We start from the raw sequence: 16,367 nt of genomic DNA on the forward strand, positions 1-16,367 counted from the left end.
CAGTGTCCTTGGGTTCTAGGACAGCCATGCGTCTTGGGACTGCCCATGAACACCAGGCTTTCTGGCTTAATAGGATTACCAGGTCTTCCATATTATAGAAACTCTCATACTTAAAAGATTTCCCATGCTTTCCAGGTATTCCTTGGTTTATGTTTCCCATGATTACTAGGTCTGTCCATGAGAGCCAGTCAACTAAAACTTACCATGTTTTCTTTTTTTGCAATTGTATTGCTCTTTATTTTTTATATAATTTAAATATAAATCACATTTTTGTTCCTTTAGGATAATGAAGTTTGTATTTTCTATTATATATATATATTACATTTCAAATGTTATCCCCTTTCCTAGTTTCCCCTCCAAAAATCCACTATCCTCTCCCACCTCCCCCCGCTCCCCAAACCAAACACTCTCATTCCTGGTCCTGGCATTCTCCTATATAGGGGCGTAGAGCCTTCACAGGATCAAGGGCTTCTTCTACCATTGATGACAGATTAGGCCATCTTCTGCTACAAATATAGATAGAGCCACAAGTTCCACCATGTGTTTTCTTTGAATGGTGATATAGTTCCAAGGAGCTCTAAGGGTAATGGTTAGTTCATATTGATGTCCCTTCTATGGGGCTTCAGTCCCCTTCAGCTCCTTGGATACTTTCTCTGGCTCCTTCATTGGAGACCTTGTGCTCCCTCCAATGGATGACAGTGAGCATCCACTACTGTATTTGCCAGGCACTGGCTAGAGCCTCACAGCAGACAGCTATATTCGGATCTTGTCAGCTAAATCTTGCTGGCATATGCAATAGTGTCTCGGTTTGGTGGTTGTATATGTGAGGGATCCCTGGGTAAGGCAGTCTCTGGATGTTCCTTCCTTCTGTCTCAGCTACAATCTCCATCTTTATAACTCATTCAATGGGTAATTTGTTCGCCATTCTAAGAAGGAACCAAGTATCCACACTTTGGTCTTCTTTCTTCTCGAATTTATGTTTTTTACAAATTGTATTTTGGATATTTTAAGTTTCTGGGCTAATATCCACTTATCAGTGAGTGCATATCATGTGTGTTCATTTTTGATTCGGTTTCCTCATTCAAGATGATATCCTCAAGATCCATCTATTTGCCTAAGAATTTGATAAATTCATTGTTTTTTATTGCTGAGTATTACTCCATTGTGTAAATGTACCACATTCTCTGTCTCCAATCCTATGTTGAGTGACATCTGGGTTCTTTCCAGCTTCTGGCTATTATAAATAAGGCTGCTATGAAACATAGTGGAGCATGTGTTCTTTTTACAAGTAGGAATATCTTCTAGGTGTATGCCCAGGAGACGTATTGCTGGATCTTCTTTAGTACTATGTCCAGTTTTCTGAGGAACAGCCACACTGATTTCCAGAGTAGTTGTAAAAGCTTGCAATCCCACCAGCAATGGAGGAGTGTTCCTCTTTCTCCACATCCTTGACAGCATCTGCTGTCACCTGAATTTTTGATCTTAGCCATTCTGACTGGTGTGTGGTGGAATCTCAGGGTTGTTTTGATTTGCATTTCCCTGATGATTAAGGATGTTGAACATTTTTTCATGTTTTTCTCAGCCATTCAGTATTCCTCAGTTGAGAATTCTTTGTTTATCTCTGTACCCCATTTTTAATGGGATTATTTGATTTTCTGGAGTCCAGATTCTTGAGTTTTTTGTATATATTGGATATTAGTCACCTATCAGATTTGGGATTGGTAAAGACCCTTTCCCAATCTGTTGGTGGGTTTTTTGTCTTACTAACAGTGTCTTTTTCTTACAGACGTTTGCAATTTTATGAGGTCCCACTTGTCAATTATTGATCTTACAGAAAAAAAGCATGGCTGTTCTGTTCAGGAATTTTTTCCTCTGTTCCCATCCATATCTTTAAATATTTTCCCCACTTTCTCCTCTATAAGTTTCAGAGTCTCTGCTTTTATGGGGAAGTCCTTGATCCACTTATATTTGAGGTTTGTACAAGGAGATAAAAATGGGTCAATTCTCATTCTTCTACATGATAACCTCCAGATGTGCCAACACCATTTGTTGAAAATGCTGACTTTTTCCCACTGGATGGTCTTAGCTCCCTTGTCAATACTCAAGTGTGTGGATTCATTTCTGGGTCTTCTACTCTATTCCATTGATCTACCCGGCTTTTGCTGTACCAGTACCATGTAGTTTTTATCACAATTGCTCTGTAATACAGCTTGAGGTCAGGCATAGTGATTCCACCAGAGGTTCTTTAATTGTTGAGAATACTTTTTGTTATCCTAGTTTTTTTGTTGTTGTTGTTATTCCAGATGAATTTGCAAATTGCCCTTTCTAACTTAGTGAAGAACTGAGTTGGAATTTTGATGGGGATTGCATTGAATCATTAGATTGCCTTCAGCAAGATAGTCATTTTTACTATATTAATCCTGCCAATCCATGAGTATGGGCAATCATTACATCTTCTGAGATCTTCTTTGATTTCTTTCTTCAGAGACCTGAAGACCTTATCATAGAGATCTTTTACTTCCTTAGTTAGAGTCACACTACGGTATTTGATATTATTTGTGACTATTATGAAGGGTATTGTTTCCCTAATTACTTTTTCAGGCTGTTTATCCTTTATGTAGAGAAAGACCACTGATTTTTGAGTTAATTTTATATCCAGCTACTACACTGAAACTGTTTATCAGGTTTAGAAGTTCTCTGGTGGAATTTTTAGGGCCACTTATGTATATTATCATATCATTTACAAATAGTGATATTTTGACTTCTTCCTTTCCAATTTGTATCCCCTTTATCTCCTTTGTTGTCTAATTGCTCTGGCTAGGATTTCAAGTACTATATTGAATAGGTAGGAAGAAAGTGGGCAGCCTTGTCTCATTCCTGATTTTAGTGGGATTGTGTCAAGTTTCTCTCCATTTAGTTTAATGTTGGGTTTGGATTGCTGTATATTGCTTTTATTATGTTCAGGTATGGGCCTTCAATTCCTGATCTTTCAAAGACATTAATCATGAAGGGGTGTTGGATTTTGTCAAATGTTTTGTCAGCATCTAACAAAATGATCATGTGATTTTTGTCTTTGAGTTTGTTTATATAGTGGATTATGCTGATGGATATCCATATATTATACCATCGCTGCATCCCTGGGATGAAGAGTACCTGATCATGATGAATGATCATCCACCATATTGATGTGTTATTGTATTCGGTTTGCAAGGATTTTATGGAGTATTTTTGCATTGATATTCATAAGGGAAATTGGTCTGACGTTCACTTTCTTTGTTGGGTCTAGTTATCAGAGTAATTGTGGCTTCATATAATGAATGGGTTAGAATACCTTTTGTTTCATTTTTGTGAAATACTATGAGGAGAATTGGAATTAAGTCTTCTTTGATGAATATGAAGTGCCACTCCTTGTCTTTTTTGATAACTTTGGGTTGGAAATCGATTTTATTCAATATTAGAATGGCTACTCCAGCTTGTTTCTTCAGACTGATTTCTTGGAAAATTTGTTTTCCAGCCTTTTTCTCTGACTTACCATGCCTTCTAATTTTGTACTTCTCCTAGGCTTACCAGGTCTCCCATGTATATCAGACCACCCATCCATAGTAAGGAAGACTTCAGATTTGGCTAGGCTGTAGATAATGTATTTTATGCTGCACCTTCTCAGTATGAGCTCCTGGTTTTCAACACTGTATCAAGTATTACCACAGAAACAGTGCATATGTATTTTTATTTGATCTCCCTTCATTCCCATGCCATTGGAAGCAGACTTCCAAAAAAAATCATCTTTGATGATTTCTCTTTCAACTCTATCACCCCTACTTGACGATTTGCACTCCCTTAGATACCATGTGGTAGAGATTTGCAATCAGAATCAATAATCCTGGTGATGGTAATAAGATCCTATCCAGGATTTAAATGTTTGTACATTATGAATAGATATTACATAGCAAAGTATGAAATATAAAAATAAGTATACTTTTGTGTTGATTTGAATAGGATCAAATAGATAGAATCTCTTATGTATTATGTGGAAGCAGTACCTATCAATAAAATGCCTATGGTCAATGAGCTGAGGCATGATTGGAAGGTGTGACATCTGGATGGGAGAGCTAAGATTCTGGAAAATTGTCAGGACTGAAAGATTTGTCACAATCACTGAAGGAAACATTCCTATGAAAATGAGGAGAGGTAACCAAACACTTGGTTTGGCTTAGAATACAATAAATGGATAGTTAAGTTATGAGCTATTTGGTGATCATGCCAAAGCTTCTGGTCTAGGCACATATTCAGAAATAATTCAGTTTCAAGAGTTGTTACTCTCAGAACAAAGGAGAAAGGTTCATCTCTACAGGAATAGCCCCAATAGTCTCATCTGATTGAATACTTGGTCGTTAAGGACTGTTACTATTAGAAAGTATGTTGGAGTAGGAGTGGACTTGTTGAAGGAAGTATGTCACTGTCAGGACAATCTTTAATGTCTCCTATACCCTAGCAATGTCAGGTGTGGCATGCAATCTTCTTCTGCTGCCTGTGGATCAAGATTTTCCAGCTCCTTCTCCAAATTCACACCTGCCTGCACACAGCCATGCGTCCCACCATGACAATAATTAATTAAACTGCTGAAACTGTGAGTCAGTCGCAATTAAATATTTTCCTTTATAAAAACTTCCTTGGAGCTCGGTTTTGGTAGTGCATGCCTTTAAACCTAGTATTCAGAGGAGGTAGAGGCAGAGGTGGTGGTAGAGGCGGAGGCAGAGGCAGAGTCAGGCAAATCTCACTGAGTTTGACCTACAGACTAAGTTCCAGGACAGCCTGGGCTACACAGAGAAACCCTGCCTGTAACCCAGACACAGACATAGTCACAGACACATAATAGACAATAACACTGACAGAGACACAGACACAGAGTCAGAGACAGTCTCTCTCTCTCTCTCTCTCTTTGTCTCTCTCTCTGTCACACACACACACACACACACACACACACACACACACACACACACACACTAGGTGCATCTCCTTCATGAGGGTAAAGGTGTGCTTACATTTCTCCTCCTCTCAACACGTTAAATTCTATAAACGTGCAAACATAGGGCATAGGACACATTAAACTTGTTCTGACAGTGACATACAAGCAAGCAAACAAACATACTACCTTGCATTATTTCATACTCAGTGGGAAGCATCAGGAAGAAAAGAGCTGGCTAATCTCAATGAACATGCAATGGAAAACTGATAATAGGGTGGACACCAAAAAATAGAAAAGAAGAGCCTCCAATGTTCCCTGATATTTAGAGGGTATATGACAAAGACGAATGCCATTTAAATAGTGCTTTTCCAGAAAGGAAGAAAATGACTTAGCTTTCATCCCTAAACTGAGTGAAGAAATATAAAAACCTGTGAATTCCACCAACTTTTCTTCCCACAATCCTTTAAGAATGAATCCTTTCACATGCTATTCTATCTTCTACAGACAAGCAACTGGGCTGTACTCCACCTAAGCACCATTTTAGTTACTATGTTGTGAATTAGTGTTTTAGCAGGGAGCACTAGGCTGGCTTGAAATTGGTCACAAAAAGAAAGGAAGGAACATAAGTAGGAAGGAAGGAAGGAAGGAAGGAAGGAAGGAAGGAAGGAAGGTAGCTCTTGCTCTGCAAAGATTCTAAGGAAAGAACAGGTATTGGGCAAGAAAAAAACAACTCTAACTTCATAGTCGACACCTGAGAAAATAGTGAAGAATAAAAAATTACTGAACTCTTCCTCACCCCAGAGCCCGACCCCTCCCATCTAGAGAGTGTTCCCAGAACACTCCTGAACTCTTCACCCCAGAATGCATTCCTGAACTCCTCACCCTAGAGTTCGAACCCTCCCAACTAAAGACTGTTCCAAGAACATTTTTGAGATAAGGGCCTCCTGGAACAACCTCAGAATGAACCGGGTACATTGCCAAATAATAGGACATGACCCCTTAGTTACGTAGAATCCCTTGGCAGAACCCCTTGTCCCTTGGCAGAACCCCTTAGTTATGCAAACTTGTACTTTCCCTGCCCCGCTCTCCCCCCTTGAGTTTTTCCTATATAAGCCTGTGAAAAATTTGGCTCGTCGTCGATTCTCCTCTACACCATACTAGATGCATGAGTTTCGACCCCAGAGCTCTGGTCTATGTGCTTTCTTGCTGTTGCTTTATTAAATCTTGCCCTCAACAATTTGAGTTCGGTCTCAGTGTCTTCTTGGGTCCGCGGCTGTCCCGAGGCTTGAGTGAGGGTCTCCCTTCGGGGGTCTTTCACTCTCAACTGCTGTTTCAGTTGCCTGTTACCTGCTCCCTCCACTTCAGCATCATGGACTACTAAGCCTCTGGAACCATAACCTTAAAATAAATTATTTTTCCATAAGTTATTTTGATCATGATGTTTTATTAAAGTAACATATCCAGAGTTAGTTCAAAAGATTGGATCAAGAATGTTAATACAAAAAAATAAAATAGATCTTGGTACGAGACCCGCCGAACTTAGGAAATTAGTCTGAACAGGTGAGAGGGTGCGCCAGAGAACCTGACAGCCTCTGGAACAGGCAGAAGCACAGAGGGGCTGAGGCAGCACCCTTTGTGGGCCGGGGACAGCCGGCCACCTTCCGGACCAGAGGACAGGTGCCCACCCGGCTGGGGAGGCGGCCTAAGCCACAGCAGCAGCGGTCGCCATCTTGGTCCGGGACCCGCCGAACTTAGGAAATTAGTCTGAACAGGTGAGAGGGTGCGCCAGAGAACCTGACAGCTTCTGGAACAGGCAGAAGCACAGAGGCGCTGAGGCAGCACCCTGTGTGGGCCGGGGACAGCCGGCCACCTTCCGGACCGGAGGACAGGTGCCCGCCCGGCTGGGGAGGCGATCTAAGCCACAGCAGCAGCGGTCGCCATCTTGGTCCGGGACCCGCCGAACTTAGGGAATTAGTCTGAACAGGTGAGAGGGTGCGCCAGAGAACCTGACAGCTTCTGGAACAAGCGGAAGCACAGAGGCGCTGAGGCAGCACCCTTTGTGGGCCGGGGACAGCCAGCCACCGTCCGGACCGGAGGACAGGTGCCCGTCCGGCTGGGGAGGCGGCCTAAGCCACAGCACCAGCGGTCGCCATCTTGGTCCCGGGACTCCAAGGAACTTAGGAATTTAGTCTGCTTAGGTGAGAGTCTGTACCACCTGGGAACTGCCAAAGCAACACAGTGTCTGAGAAAGGTCCTGTTTTGGGCCTTCTTCTTCGGCCAGGAGGAGGTCCAAATACAAGATATCTGCGCACCTTCCCTGTAAGAGAGCTTGCCAGCAGAGAGTGCTCTGAGCACTGAAACTCAGAGGAGAGAATCTGTCTCCCAGGTCTGCTGATAGACGGTAACAGAATCACCAGAAGAACAATCTCTAAACAGAGTCAACTATAACTACTAACTCCAGAGATTACCAGATGGCGAAAGGTAAACGGAGGAATCTTACTAACAGGAACCAAGACCACTCACCATCACCAGAACCCAGCACACCCACTTCGCCCAGTCCAGGGAACCCCAACACACCTGAGAACCTAGACCTAGATTTAAAAGCATATCTCATGATGATGGTAGAGGACATCAAGAAGGACTTTAATAAATCACTTAAAGAAATACAGGAGAACACTGCTAAAGAGTTACAAGTCCTTAAAGAAAAACAGGAAAACACAATCAAACAGGTAGAAGTCCTTACAGAAAAAGAGGAAAAAACATACAAACAGGTGATGGAAATGAACAAAACCATACTAGACCTAAAAAGGGAAGTAGACACAATAAAGAAAACTCAAAGCGAGGCAACACTAGAGATAGAAACCCTAGGAAAGAAAGCTGGAACCATAGATTTGAGCATCAGCAACAGAATACAAGAGATGGAAGAGAGAATCTCAGGTGCAGAAGATTCCATAGAGAACATCGGCACAACAATCAAAGAAAATGGAAAATGCAAAAAGATCCTAACTCAAAATATCCAGGAAATCCAGGACACAATAAGAAGACCAAACGTACGGATAATAGGAGTGGATGAGAATGAAGATTTTCAACTCAAAGGTCCAGCAAACATCTTCAACAAAATTATTGAAGAAAACTTCCCAAATCTAAAGAATGAGATGCATATGAACATACAAGAAGCCTACAGAACTCCAAATAGACTGGACCAGAAAAGAAATTCCTCCCGACACATAATAATCAGAACATCAAATGCACTAAATAAAGATAGAATACTAAAAGCAGTAAGGGAAAAAGGTCAAGTAACATATAAAGGCAAGCCTATCAGAATTACACCAGATTTTTCACCAGAGACTATGAAAGCCAGAAGAGCCTGGACAGATGTTATACAGACACTAAGAGAACACAAACTGCAGCCCAGGCTACTATACCCAGCCAAACTCTCAATTATCATAGAGGGAGAAACCAAAGTATTCCACGACAAAACCAAATTCACGCATTATCTCTCCACGAATCCAGCCCTTCAAAGGATAATAACAGAAAAAAACCAATACAAGAACGGGAACAACGCCCTAGAAAAAACAAGAAGGTAATCCCTCAACAAACCTAAAAGAAGACAGCCACAAGAACAGAATGCCACCTTTAACAACTAAAATAACAGGAAGCAACAATTACTTTTCCTTAATATCTCTTAACATCAATGGTCTCAACTCGCCAATAAAAAGACATAGACTAACAAACTGGCTACACAAACAAGACCCAACATTTTGCTGCTTACAGGAAACGCATCTCAGAGAAAAAGATAGACACTACCTCAGAATGAAAGGCTGGAAAACAATTTTCCAAGCAAATGGTATGAAGAAACAAGCAGGAGTAGCCATCCTAATATCTGATAAGATTGACTTCCAACCCAAAGTCATCAAAAAAGACAAGGAGGGACACTTCATTCTCATCAAAGGTAAAATCCTCCAAGAGGAACTCTCAATTCTGAATATCTATGCTCCAAATACAAGAGCAGCCACATTCACTAAAGAAACTTTAGTAAAGCTCAAAGCACACATTGCACCTCACACAATAATAGTGGGAGACTTCAACACACCACTTTCACCAATGGACAGATCATGGAAACAGAAACTAAACAGGGACACACTGAAACTAACAGAAGGGATGAAACAAATGGATCTGACAGATATCTACAGAACATTTTACCCTAAAACAAAAGGATATACCTTCTTCTCAGCACCTCATGGTACCTTCTCCAAAATTGACCACATAATAGGTCACAAATCAGGCCTCAACAGATTCAAAAATATTGAAATTGTCCCATGTATCCTATCAGATCACCATGCACTAAGGCTGATCTTCAATAACAAAATAAATAACAGAAAGCCAACATTCACATGGAAACTGAACAACACTCAAAGAAAGAAATTAAAGACTTTTTAGAGTTTAATGAAAATGAAGCCACAACCTACCCAAACCTTTGGGACACAATGAAAGCATTTCTAAGAGGGAAACTCATAGCTATGAGTGCCTTCAAGAAAAAACGGGAGAGAGCACATACTAGCAGCTTGACAACACATCTAAAAGCTCTAGAAAAAAAAGGAAGCAAATTCACCCGAGAGGAGTAGACGGCAGGAAATAATCAAACTCAGGGGTGAAATCAACCAAGTGGAAACAAGAAGAACTATTCAAAGAATTAACCAAACGAGGAGTTGGTTCTTTGAGAAAATCAACAAGATAGATAAACCCTTAGCTAGACTCACTAAAGGGCACAGGGACAAAATCCTAATTAACAAAATCAGAAATGAAAAGGGAGACATAACAACAGATCCTGAAGAAATCCAAAACACCATCAGATCCTTCTACAAAAGGCTATACTCAACAAAACTGGAAAACCTGGACGAAATGGACAAATTTCTGGACAGATACCAGGTACCAAAGTTGAATCAGGATCAAGTTGACCTTCTAAACAGTCCCATATCCCCTAAAGAAATAGAAGCAGTTATTAATAGTCTCCCAGCCAAAAAAAGCCCAGGACCAGACGGGTTTAGTGCAGAGTTCTATCAGACCTTCAAAGAAGATCTAACTCCAGTTCTGCACAAACTTTTTCACAAGATAGAAGTAGAAGGTATTCTACCCAACTCATTTTATGAAGCCACTATTACTCTGATACCTAAACCACAGAAAGATCCAACAAAGATAGAGAACTTCAGACCAATTTCTCTTATGAACATCGATGCAAAAATCCTTAATAAAATTCTCGCTAACCGAATCCAAGAACACATTAAAGCAATCATCCATCCTGACCAAGTAGGTTTTATTCCAGGGATGCAGGGATGGTTTAATATACGAAAATCCATCAATGTAATCCATTATATAAACAAACTCAAAGACAAAAACCACATGATCATCTCGTTAGATGCAGAAAAAGCATTTGACAAGATCCAACACCCATTCATGATAAAAGTTCTGCAAAGATCAGGAATTCAAGGCCAATACCTAAACATGATAAAAGCAATCTACAGCAAACCAGTAGCCAACATCAAAGTAAATGGAGAGAAGCTGGAAGCAATCCCACTAAAATCAGGGACTAGACAAGGCTGCCCACTTTCTCCCTACCTTTTCAACATAGTACTTGAAGTATTAGCCAGAGCAATTCGACAACAAAAGGAGATCAAGGGGATACAAATTGGAAAAGAGGAAGTCAAAATATCACTTTTTGCAGATGATATGATAGTATATATAAGTGACCCTAAAAATTCCAACAGAGAACTCCTAAACCTGATAAACAGCTTCGGTGAAGTAGCTGGATATAAAATTAACTCAAACAAGTCAATGGCCTTTCTAAACACAAAGAATAAACAGGCTGAGAAAGAAATTAGGGAAACAACACCCTTCTCAATAGCCACAAATAATATAAAATATCTCGGCGTGACTCTAACGAAGGAAGTGAAAGATCTGTATGATAAAAACTTCAAGTCCCTGAAGAAAGAAATTAAAGAAGATCTCAGAAGATGGAAAGATCTCCCATGCTCATGGATTGGCAGGACCAACATTGTAAAAATGGCTATCTTGCCAAAAGCAATCTACAGATTCAATGCAATCCCCATTAAAATTCCAACTCAATTCTTCAACGAATTAGAAGGAGCAATTTGCAAATTCATCTGGAATAACAAAAAACCGAGGATAGCAAAAACTCTTCTCAAGGATAAAAGAACCTCTGGTGGAATCACCATGCCTGACCTAAAGCTTTACTACAGAGCAATTGTGATAAAAACTGCATGGTACTGGTATAGAGACAGACAAGTGGACCAATGGAATAGAATTGAAGACCCAGAAATGAACCCACACACCTATGGTCACTTGATCTTCGACAAGGGAGCCAAAACCATCCAGTGGAAGAAAGACAGCATTTTCAACAATTGGTGCTGGCACAACTGGTTGTTATCATGTAGAAGAATGCAAATCAATCCTTACTTATCTCCTTGTACTAAGGTCAAATCTAAGTGGATCAAGGAACTTCACATAAAACCAGAGACACTGAAACTTATAGAGGAGAAAGTGGGGAAAAGCCTTGAAGATATGGGCACAGGGGAAAAATTCCTGAACAGAACAGCAATGGCTTGTGCTGTAAGATCGAGAATTGACAAATGGGACCTAATGAAACTCCAAAGTTTCTGCAAGGCAAAAGACACTGTCTATAAGACAAGAAGACCACCAACAGACTGGGAAAGGATCTTTACCTATCCTAAATCAGATAGGGGACTAATATCCAACATATATAAAGAACTCAAGAAGGTGGACCTCAGAAAATCAAATAACCCCCTTAAAAAATGGGGCTCAGAACTGAACAAAGAATTCTCACCTGAGGAATACCGAATGGCAGAGAAGCACCTGAAAAAATGTTCAACATCCTTAATCATCAGGGAAATGCAAATCAAAACAACCCTGAGATTCCACCTCACACCAGTGAGAATGGCTAAGATCAAAAATTCAGGTGACAGCAGATGCTGGCGAGGATGTGGAGAAAGAGGAACACTCCTCCATTGTTGGTGGGATTGCAGGCTTGTACAACCACTCTGGAAATCAGTCTGGCAGTTCCTCAGAAAATTGGACATAGTACTACCGGAGGATCCAGCAATACCTCTCCTGGGCATATATCCAGAAGAAGCCCCAACTGGTAAGAAGGACACATGCTCCACTATGTTCATAGCAGCCTTATTTATAATAGCCAGAAACTGGAAAGAACCCAGATGCCCCTCAACAGAGGAATGGATACAGAAAATGTGGTACATCTACACAATGGAGTACTACTCAGCTATTAAAAAGAATGAATTTATGAAATTCCTAGCCAAATGGATGGACCTGGAGAGCATCATCCTGAGTGAGGTAACACAATCACAAAGGAACTCACACAATATGTACTCACTGATAAGTGGATACTAGCCCAAAACCTAGGATACCCACGATATAAGATACAATTTCCTAAACACATGAAACTCAAGAAAAATGAAGACTGAAGTGTGGACACTATGCCCCTCCTTAGAAGTGGGAACAAAACACCCATGGAAGGAGTTACAGAAACAAAGTTTGGAGCTGAGATGAAAGGATGGACCATGTAGAGACTGCCATATCCAGGGATCCACCCCATAATCAGCATCCAAACGCTGACACCATTGCATATACTAGCAAGATTTTATCGAAAGGACCCAGATGTAGCTGTCTCTTGTGAGACTATGCCGGGGCCTAGCAAACACAGAAGTGGATGCTCACAGTCAGCTAATGGATGGATCACAGGGCTCCCAATGGAGGAGCTAGAGAAAGTACCCAAGGAGCTAAAGGGATCTTCAACCCTATAGGTGGAACAACATTATGAACTAACCACTACCCCTGAGCTCTTGACTCTAGCTGCATATGTATCAAAAGATGGCCTAGTCGGCCATCACTGGAAAGAGAGGCCCATTGGACACGCAGACTTTGTGTGCCCCGGTACAGGGGAACGCCAGGGCCAAAGGGGGGGAGTGGGTGGGTAGGGGAGTGGGGGTGGGTGGGTAAGGGGGACTTTTGGTATAGCATTGGAAATGTAAATGAGCTAAATACCTAATAAAAAATGGAAAAAAAAAAAACTTAAATAAAATAAAAAAAAACTAAAAAAAAAAAAAAAAAAAATAAATTTACATGGATTTGATCATACTGCTTATTAATACAGACTTGGTCATGGCTTACACGTGATAGGTCCTTGCTGTGCAGGTATTTACTTAATATGTAAAGAGTGTATTTATTTAGAGTACAATTTGTCTATCTTATCTGCACTAGGAATTTGAACTATTAAACAGGTCATTTCTACCAACTGTTTTGTGATGTCTTAGAAGCCTCTGTCACAACGTAAGTAATAAATGGTTTATTTTGTTTTCAATAATTGAAAAAAAAAATAAAATAAAATAAAATAAAATACCAGTGGTAAAGCACAACCAGTAAGCACTATAGGAGTTAAAATAAAATCTTTTATAGTCAATGTGTCAGTAAATTGGTGTTAGAGACAAAATTCCTTATGCAATGTGGCAATTTCACTTGTAGATAGTTTGGAAAAATTCATAAATCTGGCATTGGATAGTAAGCTTCGTCAAGAGTAGAACTGTACACTTCAATTTTGACAGTTAGTGTTTGGTTTCAGACCCCAGAACAAGGGACTGAGGTGTATATCAAAACCAATCTGTGGGAACTATCCCCCTCTCCACTTGACTAATCCAGAGAGTGCGATTTGTTTCCTTTTCTCTAGTCATGATCCTGGGACCCCTGACTCCACCAACTACCAAGACTGTGGGTCTAAAAGTTTCAAGAAAAAGGTTTTCTCCCTAAACTTCTTAACTTTATCTTCTGTCCCCTAATACCCAGGTGTTTTCTCAAAACCTACATCCAGGAAAGCTCCCAAACAGCTACTCACAGCCTCACAGACTGCTTTAATTGGACCTACACATTCCTTCTCGGAGATGATCCCACAACCTGGACAGCAGTGAAACAACCAGTTCTTCCCTGACATGACCAACATTTTTGCCCAAATTCCAGAATTATGTCCCAGTGTAAGCAGCGAATAGTTATAGGTGATTACACCACATGATGTGTTTATAAAACGATAAAAAGAAATAGAATATGTTCTATGGATGTGTAGTCAGGAAGGGGATGTCTCAACGGGCCCATGCCAAGGCATCCCTTTCCCCCTCCCCCTCCTGAGGGACCAGCCATGTGAGTTTATTCAGGGGATGGGGAGGGGAGTTAAGAGGGTAGTAGGGGCAGAGAAAGAAGAGAGAGGGAGAGAGTAGAGAAGTAGAGGCCAGCCACTACCATGTGGAGAGAGGGGAAAGGGAATGAGGAAAGGAAGGGAGAAAGGAAGAGCCCAAGAGGGCAAGAAAGTAGCAACTGGGAAACAAGAAAGCAAGAGATCCAGAAACGGAGGAGGGGTCAAGCAGCCCTGTTTATAGTAGGTCAGGCCTACCTGGATGTTGCCAAGTAACTCTGGGGTGGAGTGTAGACAGAATGCTAACACCACCCATTATTCACTGGTTTCAGACCCAGTACAAAGGACTGAAGTGCATATTTTAAATATCAAACCCTACCTGACCTCCAGATTCTCCCATCATCCTTAAACTCCTTCCTGGCATACTCTGCACCCAACCCTGAACTTTCCAGCCTAGGGGAACGTTTTGTCCCTTCTCTCTGAGTACACCCTCTCTCTTTCTCTTCCCCCTCCCCCGACTTTCACCAAAGTGACTTCTGTGGCCTTGGTCCTTGGGGCCAGTGAAGTCCCTGAGAGACTTTCCAATAAAGCTGTCTTTTATATACTCTAATCTGGCTTGAATTGGCTTTTTTTTCACTGAAGGAGATTTAACCTACCAGTCAGTATGTTACCATGTCCAGTACAGTGATATATCCAGTCACAAATTCTAACAATTTAGATAGTGCATACTAATTTTGGGGCTTTATTTCAGTCTCACCAGAAGCTGTTTTATTACTGTGGTGATCACATACATTAATAACTCCATTATGACAGTAGCAACAGACGTTTTTTCTAGTTTTTACAGCCCCAAGTGTCAAACCCAGTAACAAGTCCATTTCCAATATTCTTCTAGTCAGACAAAGTATACCAAACTTCAACTGGAGCAATGGTTCTCAACCTTCTTAATGCTGAGACCTTTTAATATACTTCTTCATGTTGTGGTGACTCCAAGTATAAAATTATTATTGTTACTACTTCATAACTAACTTTGCTACTGTTATATTATTTTTATGTAAATATCTAATATGTCAGATATCTGATATATGACCCCTATGAACATATATATATATATATTATGGTGGTTTGCCCCTCCAAGGGGCTCACAACCCCCAAGTTGAGAACCATTGATCTAGTGAAATATGAACCAGACCTGTGAAAATGGTCAAGTATTTAGCCCCAATTTTGTGAATCGAGGTCTTTTCATCTAGCCAGTAGTTTTGTAGATGCAAGAACCTGTGTTTGGATATCTCTGAAAGTGGCAACAACCAACTTTTCATTTAAAGCATATTTCCATTAGGACAATTGTTAGAAACAATGTTATTCATAAACAAGGCCTATTGAATCATGTTATAGGTATTGTCGTGTGAATGAAAAAATCATAATCCACAGAAGGCAATAGTATGAAAAAGAAGGTGTAATAAATGCTCAAAACTATGTTTCATGTGTCATCATTTTCTAAAATGTACTTATAGTCATGATATCTACAACAGCTCAGGCCATAGCAGGAATGAATTTGATGATCTCCTTCAAGGTTTCAGCTTCTGTTATAGATTTTTTAGCACTTAGGAAAATAAAAGCCTTTATTCTTCCTACCAGTACCTTCATTAAGCATTAGAGAAAGTATTTGATTTTTCCTTTTCCTGAGATTCTGTTTTCTCTTTGTTGAACCAACCAAAAAGGGATGGGAAGGGGAAGAAATCAAAGAATTAGTGTTCTAAAAACACTTTCCTCATGGGCCAAGAAATGCAGGCAACAATTCTTAGTACATGTAGGATGCACTCTGATGTGGAAATATAATTTAATGTGTGTATAACTAACATCATGTTGATCCTCACTCCAAATGAGACGCAAGACCCACATGTCTCCAGTAGCCTTTGCCTCCATTGAGCTTGGTAGCTAGAGATTTTAGGCATCTATGCTCAATAGAATGATCACAAGTATTTCACAAAACAGCCCATCCTACTCAAGGGGTATTTAAGGCATTAAACAAAGGGTCCAAGGCTCCAATTTATAACTATTTTCTTCGTGAAAAGTACTTTGGTTGTGTTGAAGAAAAAAAAAAGTGGAAGCAAAGGACACACAGGACAAATTATTCCGAGCCTTTAGAAGGAATTATTTTTATTATTATTA

Source organism: Mus musculus, chromosome X (genome assembly GCF_000001635.26).
Source record: "Mus musculus strain C57BL/6J chromosome X, GRCm38.p6 C57BL/6J".
NCBI lineage: Eukaryota > Metazoa > Chordata > Mammalia > Rodentia > Muridae > Mus > Mus musculus.